The sequence below is a fragment of the Notolepis coatsorum genome (assembly GCF_963971535.1).
Source record: "Notolepis coatsorum genome assembly, chromosome: 13".
Taxonomy (NCBI): Eukaryota; Metazoa; Chordata; class Actinopteri; order Aulopiformes; family Paralepididae; genus Notolepis; species Notolepis coatsorum.
This window is the reverse complement of record NC_140177.1, coordinates 108,004,760-108,023,141: the sequence shown is the minus strand read 5'-3', so window position 1 is coordinate 108,023,141 and position 18,382 is coordinate 108,004,760. Positions and strand designations below refer to the sequence as shown.

Genomic DNA, 18,382 nt, shown 5'->3' with positions numbered 1-18,382 from the left:
ACCCTAACTAACCTTACTGTCATGCACTTGTCCTAATAAACTAACCTACACTGTAGCACTCAACACTTTATGAACATTGTTACTGAGACGAAAGTTAAGTTTACTCTATTATTACTAGATCTGGTATTGCATAAATGTCTAGATGTAGCAGTACTGTCTATGTACAAGTTTACTCTATTATTACTAGATCTGGTATGTCATAAATGTCTAGATGTAACATTACTGTCTATGTACCTATGTAAACGAGACGAAAGTTAAGTTGAAAATGGGGGAAGGTAAGTTGAAAATGGGGGATCTATGTAAACTAGCATGGCTTTGTCATTATTCCAATGTACCCCCCCCCCCCCCCCCACCTCCAATGTACAGCCCCACCCAACCCCACCCCACCTACCCAACATCCTCCAATGTACAGTTTCTATGTCAAATGTATGTCAGTATTCCAATGTACAGTGTGTGTGTCCCCTACCCACCCCCCCCCCCACCTCCAATGTACAGCCCCACCCCACCTACCCAACCTCCTCCAATGCACAGTTTCTATGTCAAATGTATATACACTCTTTTTCTGGATTTTTTTAGTATCACAAACAGTACTGTATTTGAAAATCTGGTATGTCATAAATGTATAGATGTAGCAGTACTGTCTATCTGTATGTCGTGTGTGTCATATGATGAATTGAAAATGGGGGACCCTGATGGAAACAAGACGAAAGTCTTTCTCAGGTCTGCATCCTCTTAAAGGGGAACTCCAACATTTTGGGAAATTAGCTTATTTAACATCTTCCCTGGAGTTAGACAAGAAGATACATACATTTTTTGTCTCTGTGCGTGCATTTAGCTTTGGGAATAGACGCTCCGTTAGCATAGCTTAGCTTCATCACTGGAAGTGAGGCAGATCCGTAGCCTTACAGTGCCTTACAGTGTATTGCAAGGTCTGACATTGACCAAACTTGATATGCATGACCTTGGTGGGCTCTAGGTCAACTCCTGAAAAGGGGGTCAATGTCAGACCTTGCAATCAAAAGTTAGGGGGCGCACTGAAATTATGGCAAGGGTTATTAGCCCCCTAACTTTTGATTGCAAAGTCTGACATTGACCCCCTTTTCAGGAGTTGACCTAGAGCCCACCAAGGTCATGCATATCAAGTTTGGTCAATGTCAGACCTTGCAATACACTGTAAGGCACTGTAAGGCTACGGATCTGCCTCACTTCCAGTGATGAAGCTAAGCTATGCTAACGGAGCGTCTATTCCAGGGGAGGAAATTAGGCCTCTTTACTCGCCAAATGAGAGTATTTTTTACGTTTGGCGAGTGATTCATGAAGAGCACTCGCCAGTCTGGCGAGTACTAGTAATTACAAAACAAAACAAAAAAATCATTCTGCAATCTGCTGATTCGCTCACTGGCACAAGCCGAAATCTGACTCCCCCCTTGATTCTTCCCATTTGTGCCTCATAATAATCCGACCATAACCAATGAACATCATCGTTGTACAGATGCGCTCTAAGCTCCTCCAATGAACACTCGTTTTCTAGAAGATGTCGCGCATCTAGGGGAAGTGGACAGATCACTGCGCGCAGACCTACAAACTCCTGTCACCGGCTTGACAACGTAGACACACTTAGACAAAAACACATTGTGGATGAAAATAATTGCATGTAGAGTCGTCGCTTTCGGATATCAGTGCGGTCTGACATGGGGACGAACAACAGCACACGACGTTCTCCTTCAAGTCGGATGAGAATGACAAGTGGACGTGAGGCTAACCAGCATTAGCCGGCTAGCTATCTAGCATCAAGCTACCATAACGCGCATTCAACATAGTCGACTATACTGAGCGGCTTTGCTTAAATGCAGCCGAGTGACATTTTATTATTACCGGGTTTCCCCCCATATCACCACTCGCCCATATGCCCTTCACAACGGTGATGTTGTCATACACTTGGCATTCAGAATACACCTGCTGAACCCCTAGCGTTGTCAACTTGTCATGAGATTCGGTTCCAATGTATTGTCATCATACAGCACAAGTACAGTACAACCCGAATACGTTTGGTATCCAACCAGAGTGCAAATGTAACAAGTCAAGTTCAAGTTGTTTTATTTAGCTATTACATTACAGTGAAATGCTTGGTTCTTTCACTGCCCAGCCCAGTCCAACCTAGACCAGCCCAAACCAGTCCAACGGCCCACCCTAGACCAGCCCAACCCAACCCAGTCCAACCTAGACCAGCCCAACCCAGTCCAACCTAGACCAGCCCAACCCAGTCCAACCTAGACCAGCCCAACCCAGTCCAACCTAGACCAGCCCAACCCAGTCCAACCTAGACCAGCCCAACCCAGTCCAACCCAACCTAGACCAGCCCAAACCAGTCCAACCTAGACCAGTCCAGCCCAGCATCTTTCACTGCCTAGTTCAGCCCAACCCAGCCCAGCATCTTTCACTGCCTAGTTCAGCCCAACCCAGCCCAGCATCTTTCACTGCCTAGTTCAGCCCAACCCAGTCCAGCCCAGCATCTTTCACGGCCCAGTTCAGCCCAACCCAGTCCAGCCCAGCATCTTTCACTGCCTAGTTCAGCCCAACCCAGTCCAGCCCAGCATCTTTCACGGCCCAGTTCAGCCCAACCCAGTCCAGAATAGTTCCCTCTTTCATGTTAATATGTGATATCCTAATATTTTGAAGAGTAGAGACAGTGTGATTAATACATGTTGTATGCTCATATTGTGGAGAGTAGAGACACTTATTAATGTTTTATGCTAATAAATATTTTAAAGAGTAGAGACACAGTGTGATTATTATTACTATGATTGAAAATCAATTTAGACGAAGACATACAAAGAAGTAATTATCACAATTAGCGATTTATTTTTGGCTGGTAAAAAATCAGTTTGGCTGGTAAAAAAAATCATCTACTCGCCAGTTGGCTGGTAAGCCAAAAATTTAGTTTCCTCCCCTGGTCTATTCCCAAAGCTAAATGCACGCACAGAGACAAAAAAGGTATGTATCTTCTTGTCTAACTCCAGGGAAGATGTTAAATAAGCTAATTTCCCAAAATGTTGGAGTTCCCCTTTAACAAGCTGTAAAGGAATGTGAATCCCTGCCCACATTCAAAACCGCTCTTAAAGAGCACCTACGGGAGGCTGCAATTCTAAACTGGCCACCGTAAATGCCCAAAACCCCCACCACCTCCTAATAGACAGTCTCCTCCCCACCGCATGTATATATTCCCTCCCCGCCGTATGTATATTTCCCTCCGACCCACCCACCCCCTCCTAATGTACAGTCCCCCCTCCCCATCATATGTATATACTCTGTCAGGATCTAGGGGTAACAGTACTGTATATTTGAATACCGCTTATGTCACAAATGTATCAGTACTAAATACCTATATGTCCCTATGCCATAAATGTCATGTATGTTGTGTATGTCATAAATGTCTATATGAATTGAAAATGGGGGACCCTGATGGAAACAAGACAAACGTCTTTCTCAGGTCTGCATCCCCTTAACAATTGTATGTATTGAGCCGTACTGTACTGTACCCATTCTGCAATCTGTTAATAAACTTTTCAATCAATCAATCAACGAGACGAAAGTGAAGTTGAAAATGGTGCGCAGTAGTGCAAATACTTGTCCAGACCACTAATACTTGTCCAGACCACGAAGCCCCGCCTCCAACCCATCCAGCCTGGCTCTGCGGCTCTGCAGATACCCCCTATTGAGTACAAGCCCCGAAGCTCCGCCTCAAACCGAGTACAAGGCCCGAAGCCCCGCCCAGACGTTGGGCTTGCGGCTCTGCAGATATCCCCTATTGCCTCTATGTGAAAAGTATGACCAGGTTTCACAGCTAATAAAAAATGGATGTCCAAGACCAAAAAGTAGGAGCCGATCATGGCCTCAAATGGTTGTAGTTTTACTTCCCATGGTATGAATCCAAGATATAGGCATCTTTTCACAGAACGCATTTTTGCAGTGTCATTGGTGAGACAGATGAGAATAATGAACTCTACATACAATCTATTCAATATTCTATCTATGTTGACGAATGAAAATGTCTGCCATGAAAATGGCCTATTATGGTTATCCTATTAGATCTAATTACCTAGGCTATAGTTAGTGTAATTGTACTTTTATAATAAAACGCATTCACCGGTAACCGTTTCATAATTTAGCTTGAAAATGTAAAATATTATGTGTTTGTATGAATGAATGAATGAATGAATGAATGAATGAATGAATGAATAAATGAATGAATGAATGAAAACTTTATTAACAGATTGCAGAATGGGTACAGTACAGTACAGCTCAATACATACAATTGTTAAGGGGATGCAGACCAGAGAAAGACTTTAGTCTTGTTTACATCAGGGTCCCCCATTTTCAATTCATCGTAACATATATGACATACATGACATACAGATAGACAGTACTGCTACATCTATACATTTATGACATACCAGATTTGCAATTACAGTACTGTTTGTGATACAAAAAGAGTCCAGAAAAAAAAAAGTATATACATTTGACGTAGAAACTGTACATTGGATTGGGTAGGTGGGGGTGGGGGGGGACTGTACATTGGAGGTGGTTGGGTGGGTGGGGGGGGGGGGGGGGGGTTGGGTAGGAGTGGGGGGGGGGGGGGGGGGTTGGGTAGGAGGGGTGGGTGGGGGACACTGTACAACTGTACAAACAAAACTGTACATTGGATTATTGACAAGACCATACTTGGTAATTTACTGTACATTGGAGGGGGTTGTGTTCGGACATTTACAGGGGCCAGTTTCGAGTTGCAGTCTCCCTTAGGTGTTTTTTGAGAGTGTTTTTGAAAGTGGGTAGTGATTCACATTCCTTTACAGCTTTGGGTAGGGCGTTCCACATTGATGTGGCATAATTGCGAAACGTGTTTAGTCCCTTGTTTGAGCCGAATCTGGGTTTAACATGATTTGTGGAGCTCCCTCTGGTGTTGTGATTGTGGTATTCACTGACCTTTGGGAAGTATTTTGACATGTACATGGGTACCTTGGTCGTGTAGTGTATCTTGTAGACCAGGCCCATTGCAAGTTGCTGTACTCTGTCGTCTACTCTAAGCCATCCTAGGTTGTCAAAGTGGGCAGGGGTGAGGTGGGTTCTAGGAGTAAGGTCAAGCAGTAGTCTGACCAGTTTGTTTCGAGATGTTTGTAATTTTGTTTTTAGCGCCTTTGAGGTGCTTTGGTACCATGAGGTGCAAGCATAGTCGTAGTACCCTTGAATGAGTGCTCCTGCTAGAGTCTTCAGGGTATTCTTGTTTACCAGTGAGGAGATCCGGTACAAGAATCGAGTTCGTTGGTTGACTTTTTTTATTACATTGGATGCCATTTTGTCACAGGAAAGATTTGCCTCTAGGATGGAACCCAGGTAGGTAATATCTTCTTTCCTTGTGACAATATTGTCACCCACTGTAACTGAGAAGCCGTCGGTCTTGCTGAGTTTGTTATTTGAACCGAAGAGAATGGACTCTGTTTTGACCATGTGTAATGATAGTTTGTTATCAGCGAGCCATATGCAGATTTTGCCTAGTTCTGAGCTGAGGGTTTTTTCAACCTGTAACTTGTTCTTGTCAGAGACCAGCAGGGCTGAGTCGTCCGCAAACAGGAACAAGTTGCAGTCACAAGCTGACGACATGTCATTTGCATAAATTAGGAACAGTAGCGGACCTAGTATGCTTCCTTGTGGAACACCACAGCTTACTGTGAGGGGGGGGGATAGGGTACCGTTTACCTCCACCATCTGCTCTCTCCCCTCCAGGTAGGATTGCATCCAGCTCACTGATAGACTATCAAAACCAATTGCTTTTAGCTTGTCAATCAGAATGGTGTGATTGACAGTGTCGAAGGCCTTTTGTAGGTCCAGCATGACCATGCCGCAGTATTTGCCCGCGTCCACCTCTTGTTTGATGTGGTCGTTTAAATAGAGAAGGCATGTGTCAGTGGAGTGGGATGTTCTGAAGCCAGATTGGAATTCGTAGATTAGATTTTTTTCCGCAAGGTATTTTTCGACCTGTTCGTATAAATTTTTTTCCATGACTTTCGAGATGGAGGTAAGGATAGAAACAGGGCGGTAGTTGCCTGGGTCTAATTTACTGCCTTTTTTGTGCAGAGGGGTCACTCTCGCAATTTTGAAGTCCTTGGGGACGTGTCCCTGTTTTATGGAGAGGTTTATTATGTGTGTGATGACTGGGGTGATGGCGGCTGCTGAGTCTCTGAGGAATTTGGAGGGGATGTTGTCATGGCCAGTGGCCTTGTTAGGTTGGAGGGCGCTCAGTTTTTTGAGTACCTCATCTGTTGTTACCATTTCCAGTTTGAAGTCGTCTTTGTGGACCCCTAGGTTCTTGTAGTATGCTACTATGTGTTCTACCCCATAATGCCCTGAGTGGGAGGGTAGTTTGTTTACCAGTGTTGTGGCTATGTTTGTGAAGAAACTATTTAAGTAATTGGCTACATCCAGCTTTTCTGTGATGAGCGTGTTGTCCGTCTTTATGTTTATGAATCTGGTTTTAAGTTTTTTACTGCAGCCTAGTTGGTTATTGAGTAATTTCCACGTGGTTTGTTTTTGTTTTCCTCGGTTTTGTCATTGATGATTTTTTTTTTTGCTGTTTTGATCATGGAGTTTACATAATTTCTTAGTCTGTTTCTTTCCAGTTTGAGTTCAGTCACGTGGGCTTGGAGTTCACTGCTCGTGCTTATGGTAAGCTTTGACTGACTTTTACGAAACTCAGAGCATTTTTTGTCTCTGGTTTTCATAGCGGTCAGTATTTCAGCGTGCATCCACGGCTCCGCGCGATCTTTTACCCTGGTGGTTCTTAGGGGGGCCATGTTGTTTAGTATCGTTGAAAATTTGGTTTTGAAGCCAAGCCATGTTTCTTCAACCAGTGTACCATTGAGCTCATCTGACCAGTCCAGACCCTCCAGTTCAAGGCCTCGCTAGAGTAGGTTTTGAGGTCTCTAGATGTGACTGTTTTGTGACAGCCAGCCTTTTGTTTTAGCTTTTTGCGCGTACAGAATATCATATAATGATCACTTAACCCGCATGCTATAACCCCTTTATTGGCGATCTTGGACTTGTCAGAGGTCAGGATGAGGTCAATGGTAGTCTGAGTTGACTCACACACACGTGTGGGTTGTGTGATTAGCTGGCTGAGGCCGTGCAGATCACAAAACCTATTGTAGGACTTGAAGACGGGTGCATCTTTTTGTTGCATATTTGTGTTCCAATCCCCAATAAGAATCATTTCTGTATCCTCAGCTCCAGCTAAGCACGCATCCAACACATCATAAAAGCCATTTTGGTCTGGCGGTCTGTAAATTGTGCCGACTAGAACAGATTTAGCCCTTTCAAATAGAATTTCTACAAAAACAGTTTCAATAGCCTCATGATCTAGGTCTGTACGGTTAATAAATTTGGTGTCTTTATGGATGTACATACAGACACCTCCTCCATGCCTGTTCCTGTCATTGCGGACTAAAGAATAGTTCTAATTCAATTTCCGGGTCCGTTACTGATGAGTCCAGTTTAGTTTCTGAGAAACATAGTAGGTTTACCTTCCCGCTGCTGAAATGTTGTCTTATTTCTGCCAGTTTGTGCCTGAGGCTATTTACATTAAGATGAAAAATGTGTAGTCCGTTTTTATTTGCTGTGTTTTCAATATCCTTGAGATAAAGGTAGGGTTCTTCTTCTGTGGGGGCTCTGTGATGTCCGGGGGGGGGGGGTGGGGGATCCTTTGAGGGTGGGTGGGTGTCCCGCGACGGGTGGGGGGGTGGTGTCTGGTTGTTCATGTGGCGGTAGGTGGGGAGGGGGGGATGGGGTCCTGTGACCATTGTTGTTAGGAGGGGGGGTGGGGATGATCCTGGTGTCTGTATTGCTCGGTGTGAAAGCCCGCGACGTGGGGGGGGGGGGGGGGGGGGGGGGGGGGCTGGTCGCTGTCCACAGATGTGTCTGGAAGTCCTCCATTGTGGGGGAGGGGGGGTGGGTCTGCCTTTTGTCCTGGCCCGGGTAGCCTAGCTAGTATGGCGGGGCTAGCCAAGCCAGCCGGCGGGTCCCTGGTGATCTCGACGTCCTGCGTCGATCTGTGTCCCCTGGTTGCAAGCTCTCAAAGAACACCTACGGGAGACTGCAATTCAAAACTGGCCCCTACAAATGTCCTAACCCAATTGTACAATAAAGACCAAAAGTCAAGTTAGACCGCGCTCTCAGTATATGACACTGGGTGCTGAAATCCCAAACATTTAAGCAGAATAAAGCCGAAGGCCGGACCAGCACTCTCAGATTTTAAAAAATTGTTTTTAATGGCAGCCTATAGTACAGACATGTTTCGGAACAGTTGTTCCATCTTCAGTGTAATAGGCTAGCAGTGATAGCTTGTAAAAATGGGAGCTATATACCATGTGGGCAGGAAGTGACATCATAGAGGTGAGCTTGGGAATGCTAGTGAACTTTGACCTCCAGAGTAAGGACTCGTTAATGTAGCATGTTGCAAACAAATTTTTACCAGAAACTTAAATAAGCCAAAAGCAAACACAAAATTCTATAAGCAAAGAACCACTACAACAGAAGGAAAACTTCTCAATTCATAAAATAATAATAATATACTCATGAAAATAAAAGTAATAAAAAGTCACTTGTAGGAAGCAGGATAACAACATTTTTTCATTCATTCCCTTTGGTACAGAGCCATTAATCAAATGAATATAGTAACCTGTCTCCCCTCTGAGGGCATTGTAGACTAACAAGTCCTTTAAACAATAAGATTGCATTAGGAGAAAATAGAGAGATACGGTACACTCTTAAGCAAGGACATAGTGGTGCTAATCACTCAAATAAACACTTGAAATGTCAGTAGATGTGTATATCTCCGGGACCGATGATCCTGTCTTGCTTACTCCTCCATGGTGGCCGTCCGGAAACATCATCTACGGAGGGAGCACAGCGGATACATCTCCTTCTTAGGTCGGTCTCTGGGCTGCCTGGTAGGCCTGCAGAAGTGCAGGAGGCACCAAGTGTGTAGATAGTCCCGTTCGTCTCCTACAATAAAGACCAAGCATGGCTTTGTCAGTATTCCAATGTACAGCCCCACCCAACCCCACCCCACCTACCCAACCTCCTCCAATGTACAGTTTCCATGTCAAATGTATGTCAGTATTCCAATGTACAGTGTCCCCCCTACCCAACCCCCCCCCCCCCCCCCCCCACCTCCAATGTACAGCCCCACCCCTCCTACCGAACCTCCCCCAATGCACAGTTTCTATGTCAAATGTATATACTCTTCTTCGGGATTTTTTTAGTATCACAAACAGTACTGTATTTGAAAATCTGGTATGTCATAAATGTATAGATGTAGCAGTACTGTCTATCTATATGTCATGTGTGTCATATGATGAATTGAAAATGGGGGACCCTGATGGAAACAAGACGAAAGTCTTTCTCAGGTCTGCATCCTCTTAACAATTGTATGTATCGAGCTGTACTGTACCCATTCTGCAATCTGTTAATAAACTTTTCAATCAATCAATCAATGAATCGCATCTCGCCTCATCTGCAGGGGCTTCGGTGAGGGCATGTCGCCGCCTGCTGGCCGGTTGGTGCATCCGCTGGCTCTTGTGAAATCTGCGTGGATGATTGTTGATGTCGACGGCCGGCGTCGATGTGAGGAGGAGCCGTTGATTCTTCGCCTGTTGGCGCGTTGAAACAGGTCCTGGGTTCTGATGAATGTCTCCAGACAGGAGCAAATACAATAAAAACATCGATTTTCTATTAAACTTGCCTGTCGGGGGTAGTCTCTTTCTTTCGGGATTCGCCGTCAACAGTCTGAATAGTTGCCGCTCCAATAGCCGGATGTTTCCTCTCCGAGCCATTCAACAGGTAAAAGTCACAATGGGACTGTAGATTTCCGCATTTGTTGCCTTCCACCGCCGTTTCCTGACGATTCTGTGCTGAATTCAGGCACACGTCTGTAATCCAAAGTATGGCGAGCAAGAAATGCGCAAATATTCCTGTATATATATCTTCTTTTTGCTGGTTTTTGTTGTTGGTTTCCATGGGAACAGCAAGAGCTGGATATTCTGCGACCGTTCATGTCGAGAGCCGGAAGGGGGTGTAATAAAGTGTATCATCATCTATACAGAGGACATGTTTGTAATAAGTGTATTATCATCTGTAATAAGTGTATCATCGTCTATAGACAGATTAAGTGTTTGTAAATGGTACATTTATACAGTGCTTTTATCCAAACCTCTTTACAATTTGTTCCTCACATTTTACCCATTCACTCGGACACCGACGGCAGAGGCAACCATGCAAGGTTCCAACCTGCACATCGGGAGCAGTTAGGGGTTAAGTATCTTGCTCAAGGACGCTTTGACACGCTGCCCGGGAGGAGTGGGAATCGAACCGGGAACCTCCAGATTAACAGACAACTGCTCTACCTCCAGACTCCCGAGCCACTGTGTATCATCGTCTATAGACATATGAAGTGTTTGCAATAAGTGTATCATCTATAGACATATGAAGTGTTTGCAATAAGTGTATCATCTATAGACATATGAAGTGTTTGTAATAAGTGTATCATCTATAGACATATGAAGTGCTTGTAATATGTTTATTATAGTCTATAGACAGATAGTGTTTGTAATAAGTGTATCATCTATAGACATATGAAGTGTTTGTAATAAGTGTATCATCTATAGACATATGAAGTGTTTGCAATAAGTGTATCATCTATAGACATATGAAGTGTTTGTAATAAGTGTATCATCTATAGACAGATGAAGTGTTTGTAATAAGTGTATCATCTATAGACAGATGAAGTGCTTGTAATAAGTGTATCATCTATTGCAGGGGTTCTCAAACTTTTTTATACCATGACCCCATTTTATTTAGGATTTTCTTTGGCGACCCCACACTTAATGTCGCGTAATTTCAATGTGGAATTAAGGAATATCAAAATAAAAGCAGTGTTGAACTTGATCATGCATATTAGAACATTTTATTACAGCACTATGTTATCAATACACATTTATAAAATGAGGCATATGTTGCCAGAACATTAAAAAAAAAATGATTTTTTTACACTTGCCAATGTCCACGACCCCACTTTGGGTTGCGACCCGTAGTTTGATAACCGCTGATCTATAGACATATGAAGTGTTTGTAATAAGTGTATCATCTATAGACATATGAAGTGTTTGTAATAAGTGTATCATCTATAGACAGATGAAGTGTTTGTAATAAGTGTATCATCTATAGACATATGAAGTGTTTGTAATAAGTGTATCATCTATAGACAGATGAAGTGTTTGTAATAAGTGTATCATCTATAGACATATGAAGTGTTTGTAATAAGTGTATCATCTATAGACAGATGAAGTGTTTGTAATAAGTGTATCATCTATAGACAGATGAAGTGTTTGTAATAAGTGTATCATCTATAGACATATGAAGTGTTTGTAATAAGTTTATTATCATCTATAGACAGATTAAGTGTTTGTAATAAGTGTATCATATACAGATGAAGTGTTTGTAATAAGTGTATCATATAGACAGATTAAGTGTTTGTAATACATGTATCATAGACAGATGAAGTGTTTGTATTTGTAATACGTTTATTATAGTCTATAGACAGATTAAGTGTAGTAATCAGTTTATTATCGTCTATAGACATATGAAGTGGTTGTAATAAGTGTATTATCTTCTATAGACTGATGAAATGTTTGTAATAAGTGTTATCATCGTCTATAGATAGATGAAGTGTTTTTAATAAATGTATTGTCATCAGGTTTTGTAAAGAACCAATATCATTTGTTTATAACGTTATTGAGTGCTATGTATTTTTTTTTAATTTTTTTTAAGATTTTTCTTTAAAACGTTTATCGCTTTTCCTGGTCAGACATGACCAACAGATGCAATGAGGGTGAAACGGGAGAGAGAGCAGGGGAAGACATTCGGCAAATAATGGCGGGTCCGGGAATCGAACTCGGGTCGGCCGATCCGCGACACAGCGCGGTACATGGTGTGCTACTGGAGCGCCCATGTGCTATGTATTTCTGACTTGATTTTATGTGGAATTGTTTTCGCTGGCTTTTATTTTGAAAACGCCAGTGGTTCCCCTCGCACCGTGGTTACTCTTGCGTAACAACGGTAACAAGGTAACCGGTTAACTGTTGCGCGTGTCAGAGGAGCGGTTGACAAGAGAGACAAACGTCAATATGGATATCTCTCATAAGGAAAAAACGTTCGTGAAGGAAATCATCCCCTTTTTATCTTGTTTTAGTACCTAGCTGGAAGGCGAAGAGGTATGTGTGATGGATTGAATGTGTAATTTGTGTTATATTTTCGATCTTCATGTTTTGTGTATAGAGCTAGCCAGTGTTTTGTATGTTTCCATGGTTACGGGATAAACGTATGACTGTATGTCTGTTTTTACTTCTTTCAGCTCTTGTGTGTCTATGGTGTCAATTGTCAAATGATGAACGTTAAATAAATGGTTGACATAGATACCATGGCCATCAGTTATGGATCTCATTTCGTCTGAATTAAAGTCCAGCTGGGAAATGCTACAGGTTTCAAATGTCACAGCTGGTAACTTGAGGAACATGGCAACTTTAGTGGCAACAGGCAAGTATCGACTTTAATTTCAGCGTTTCATAACATATGCCAATTGTTCAAATTCATGTACAAATATTTGTGAATATTCCCATTGTGTCTGTGACATTGCGATACCAGTAAGTCTCCCAACCGCAATCCAGTCAACAACAGAGTGAACCCTTACTAACCCTCTTCCTGTTGATGTCCTCGTTGGCCATGGTGAAAAACAATGAGTCAACCCCAGGAAGTGATGTAGTGGAGGTTAAATCTACCGAAACCCAATTTATACCAACCTATGTATTCACCAAAGAAGAGTTTGCCGTTGTGAAAAAAGTATCACAATATAAAAAATATGATGGTATTCCCATAATTTCTTGATCACAACAATGATGGTAGTGACCCAGAAAAGATGGAAATACCATGATATTACCATCGGTATCATGGTTTAAATAGGATTTGATTGGATTATACCAGTGTTTCTCAAAGTGTGGGGCGCGCCCCCCAGTGGGGGGCGCAGAGGCATGACAGGGGGGGCCTTGAGATACATTTTTCTTTTTTATTACAGAAAATTATCACTAAAGTGCCATCTGTTGCAGCTGCACTGTTCCCCATGAAAATACCATATTTGATAAGTTTGACCATTTCTCAAAATCTGAAAATCATTATTTAATAAAACACAGAAAAGGATCACCAAGTTACTCTGGATAAAAAAAAACTTTACAGACAACATTGAGACAAAGCTTCCTGACACATCTCCATCCAAACTCTTGGAAGAACTCATTGAAATCTCATCTGATACCACCTGGAGAGCTAGTTTCAGAGTGTGGTGCTGAGTACCAAGTATCTCATGATGCAGCAGTTAAGGTGTTGATACCATTCAGCACCACATATCTGTGTGAAGCTGGCTTTTCATCCATGACAGCTCTGAAAACAAAATATAGGGCCAAGTTGAGCCTTGAGGATGACATGCGTGTTGCCTTGTCAAAGACTGACAGCAATAAAGACTGTTTGCTTATTTCCTATGTTCGCTTTGTAAATTCCCAGTCACTGAGTGAAGATCTGCTGTTTTGCAAATATGTCAAAAACAGAGCGACAGCTGATGAGCTATTCAAAATTATTGACAGTTACCTGACAGAACATGGACTGAAATGGGAGAACTGTGTGGGCTTTTGCTCTGACGGTGCGCAGGCCATGGCAGGGAAAAGGAGGGGGCTACAGGCGCTCATCAAGGGGGTCTCGTCAAACGCGCAATGGACGCACTGTAAATTCACAGAGAGGTGCTAGCGTCAAGACAGCTTAGCCCTGAGCTGAATGAGGTTGACAGAAGTTATAAACGTGGTAAATTTCATCAAAAACCGACCCCTGAAAGTGCGCCTGTTCTCTGTGCTGTGTGAGGGGATGGGAGCTGACCATTCTGCAGTGCTGTTTCACAGCGAGGCAAGGTGGCTCTCGCGAGGGAAGGTGTTGTCAATTATTTGAAAGGTCACGATATTGGTGTTATTTCAATAAATTTAAACATGGCCCATTTCATGACTATTTTGTTGGGGCGAGGGGGGGGGGGGCCCAAAATATTTTGGTCCGCCAAAGGGGGGCCTGACAGAAAAAGTTTGAGAAGCACTGGATTATACCATCGTATTATTTAAGTAAAACATGGTACCATGGCAGTACCATTGTAAAATATTACAATGACCAGCACCATGGTAAATCTAAAATGACCATCATACTACCATGATACTTTTTCATAATGTTCCGTAACTTTATAACCCGATATAAATCATCATGATCGATATTCCTAGTATAGATTATAGTAAGCAGTAAGGGATTGATGAAAGTTACATGCAAATAGTATTTTTGAGGCTATAAAATGTATATTGTATATGTATATTGGTGATTACTGCCGTTACTTTGGCCATCGACTGGAGGTAATAGGTTTATAAAAAATTTAAAATAAGACCAGATATGGGTCCTCACTGCCTCAGTAGCCTGTTATCACAATGGGACCCAGTGAGACAGTGGTCAAATAAAAAGGTGGCTAAACAGACTACATCCCACTTATATCCATCCACGTGGAGTTGATGCTGACAGCTGACAGTCTGCTGCACTTAAAACTGCAGTCATCCCACATTCAAAGTAATCAAGGGTGTAGAACCAAATATGAGCAGCATATTATCACTTACAGGTTTGTCATAGTTGGAATATCAGCTTATCCCAGTTATTGTACATGGGATATGGTGGTTACATGTACCAACTTTACATGTCTCACTCTCAGCCTTCCTACGGTCTCAATAAAGAACCTTCTCGCCTGCGTCTCTCCTACTCTGTCTCCCTCTCAGCCTTCCTACTGTCTCAATGAAGAACCTTCTCTCCTGCGTCTCTCCTACTCTGTCTCCCTCTCAGCCTTCATACTGTCTCAATGAAGAACCTCATCTCCTGTGTCTCTCCTACTCTGTCTCCCTCTCAGCCTTCCTACGGTCTCAATAAAGAACCTTCTCTCCTGCGTCTCTCCTACTCCGTCTCCCTCTCAGCCTCCCTACTGTCAATAAAGAACCTTCTCTCCTGCGTCTCTCCTACTCAGTCTCCCTCTCAGCCTTCCTACTGTCTCAATAAAGAACCGTCTCTCCTGTCTCCCCTACTCTGTCTCCCTCTCAGCCTTCCTACTGTCTCAATAAAGAACCTTCTCTCCTGCGTCTCGCCTACTCCGTCTCCCTCTCAGCCTTCCTACTGTCTCAATAAAGAACCTTCTCTCCTGCGTCTCGCCTACTCCGTCTCCCTCTCAGCCTTCCTACTGTCTCAATAAAGAACCGTCTCTCCTGTCTCCCCTACTCTGTCTCCCTCTCAGCCTTCCTACTGTCTCAATGAAGAACCTTATCTCCTGTGTCTCTCCTACTCTGTCTCCCTCTCAGCCTTCCTACTGTCTCAATGAAGAACCTTATCTCCTGTGTCTCTCCTACTCTGTCTCCTTCTCAGCCTTCCTACTGTCTCAATGAAGAACCTTCTCTCCTGCGTCTCTCCTACTCCGTCTCCCTCTCAGCCTTCATACTGTCTCAATGAAGAACCTTATCTCCTGTGTCTCTCCTACTCTGTCTCCCTCTCAGCCTTCCTACGGTCTCAATAAAGAACCTTCTCTCCTGCGTCTCTCCTACTCCGTCTCCCTCTCAGCCTTCCTACCGTCTCAATGAAGAACCTTCTCTCCTGTGTCTCTCCTACTCTGTTTCCCTCTCAGCCTTTCTACTGTCTCAATAAAGAACCTTCTCTCCTGTGTCTCCCCTATACTCTGTCTGCCTCTCAGCCTTCATACTGTCTCAATAAAAAAACCTTCTCTCCTGCGTCTCTCCTACTCTGTCTCCCTCTATGTCAAGACTTTTGGTTTATTTAATATAAGGATCAGATCTATGTAAAGGGGTCTAAATCATTTAACAGGTGTTCTGCTTGTGAGCATGCGCAGTTGGCGCAGCTGCCTTTTTAAAATGGTGGCGATGTCATTGTAGAGAGAACTCTGATAGGATCACATCGCCCGTTGGTGAGTGCACTTGATTAATTGATTGAAACTTCATTAACTTGGCTATGTCACCTATAAACACAATGTAATGTATCACATTGGCTGCTGCCTGCCGATAATATCTGCATGTACACAGGGTTGTTGGGGAATGGTGGCTAAATTAATGAATGTTGTGCTTAAATGTTTGCCGCTAGCTTGTGGCTAGGCTAGCATACTTTGCCGATGGTGCACGCTGAGCTAGTGCCTCTGTGGCTTTGCCGGTTTGTCACGTGAGATTCATGTGGGGAACTTTGGTGTGTGTGTGTGCTCCTATGAATGAGAACTGCTGTCTTGTCCTGTTGTGTGGGTTCGTTGTGTGGGTTTGAGTCTGAGACGATGGGCTTGAGTGGCTTGCGTGTGTTGCGGAGGAGGAAGTAAACATTGCCAGGCATTCTGGTAAATGTAGTCATTGTAGTTCTCCCTCTTTCGCCCACTGTTAAAGGGGACATGACATGCAGGTTTGATTAGTATGTATGAAATAACTATTAATATTATGCTTAATGTGTATGCTACTGTGCATTTTGTTCTGTTTCACAGGTTTTTGACCTATGGTAAGCTGTGGAAATTATAACTATCTATGGACAGTTATCTGTGGAAGTCGTAACTATAACCTATGGACAGTTAAGCTATGGTTACCTAAAGAAAGAAACTATATATAACTGTGGTCATCTGTATTGTGGGAAAACATCTCAACTGGTCTGTTTAAAATAAACAAACCAATGACCAACCATTGAGTCATCCATTGTGTGGTGCCTGTCAGACCCTTTCGGAGGGATTCAAATGAACATTTTTGAAAGATCTGAACACTCTCAGCCTTCCTACTGTCTCAATAAAGAACCTTCTCTCCTGCGTCTCTCCTACTCTGTCTCCCTCTCAGCCTTCCTACGGTCTCAATAAAGAACCTTCTCTCCTGTGTCTCTCCTACTCTGTCTCCCTCTCAGCCTTCCTACTGTCTCAATAAAGAACCTTCTCTCCTGTGTCTCTCCTACTCTGTCTCCCTCTCAGCCTTCCTACCGTCTCAATAAAGAACCTTCTCTCCTGTGTCTCTCCTACTCTGTCTCCCTCTCAGCCTTCCTACGATCTCAATAAAGAACCTTCTCTCCTGCGTCTCTCCTACTCCCTCTCAGCCTTCCTACGGTCTCAATAAAGAACCTCTCCTGTGTCTCCCCTACTCAGTCTCCCTCTCAGTCTTCCTACAGTCTATAAAAATAACCTCTCCTGTGTCTCCCCTACTCTGTCTCCCTCTCAGCCTTCCTACAGTCTCAATAAAGAACCTTCTCTCCTGTGTCTCCCCTACTCTGTCTCCCTCTCAGCCTTCCTACGGTCTCAATAAAGAACCTTCTCTCCTGTGTCTCCCCTACTCTGTCTCCCTCTCAGCCTTCCTACGGTCTCAATAAAGAACCTTCTCTCCTGTGTCTCTCCTACTCTGTCTCCCTCTCAGCCTTCCTACTGTCTCAATAAAGAACCTTCTCTCCTGTGTCTCTCCTACTCTGTCTCCCTCTCAGCCTTCCTACCGTCTCAATAAAGAACCTTCTCTCCTGTGTCTCTCCTACTCCGTCTCCCTCTCAGCCTTCCTACTGTCTATAAAAATAACCTTCTCTCCTGTATCTCTCCTACTCTGTCTCCCTCTCAGCCTTCCTACTGTCTCAATAAAGAACCTTCTCTCCTGTATCTCCCCTACTCTGTCTCCCTCTCAGCCTTCCTACTGTCTCAATAAATAACTTTCTCTCCTGTGTCTCCCCTACTCTGTCTCCCTCTCAGCCTTCCTACGGTCTCAATAAAGAACCGTCTCTCCCGTCTCCCCTACTCTGCCTCCCTCTCAGCCTTCCTACTGTCTCAATAAAGAACCTTCTCTCCTGCGTCTCTCCTACTCAGTCTCCCTCTCAGCCTTCCTACTGTCTCAATAAAGAACCTCTCCTGTGTCTCCCTACGCCGTCTCCCTCTCAGCCTTCCTACCGTCTCAATAAAGAACTTTCTCTCCTGTGTCTCCCCTACGCCGTCTCCCTCTCAGCCTTCCTACCGTCTCAATAAAGAACTTTCTCTCCTGTGTCTCCCCTACGCCGTCTCCCTCTCAGCCTTCCTACCGTCTCAATAAAGAACTTTCTCTCCTGTGTCTCCCCGACTCAGTTTCCCTCTCAGCCTTCCTACCGTCTCAATAAAGATCCTTCTCTCCTGTGTCTCCCTTACTCTGTCTCCCTCTCAGCCTTCCTACCATCTCAATAACAGTGGACT

At 43.7% G+C, this 18,382-nt stretch overlaps 1 protein-coding gene across 1 annotated transcript in view; it reads right to left on the bottom strand.

The window, feature by feature from the left end:
- Positions 1 to 18,382, bottom strand: part of mast3a (microtubule associated serine/threonine kinase 3a) — a 276,511-nt gene that overhangs the window by 194,562 nt on the left and 63,567 nt on the right. The gene's annotated exons all lie outside the window — the stretch shown is intronic.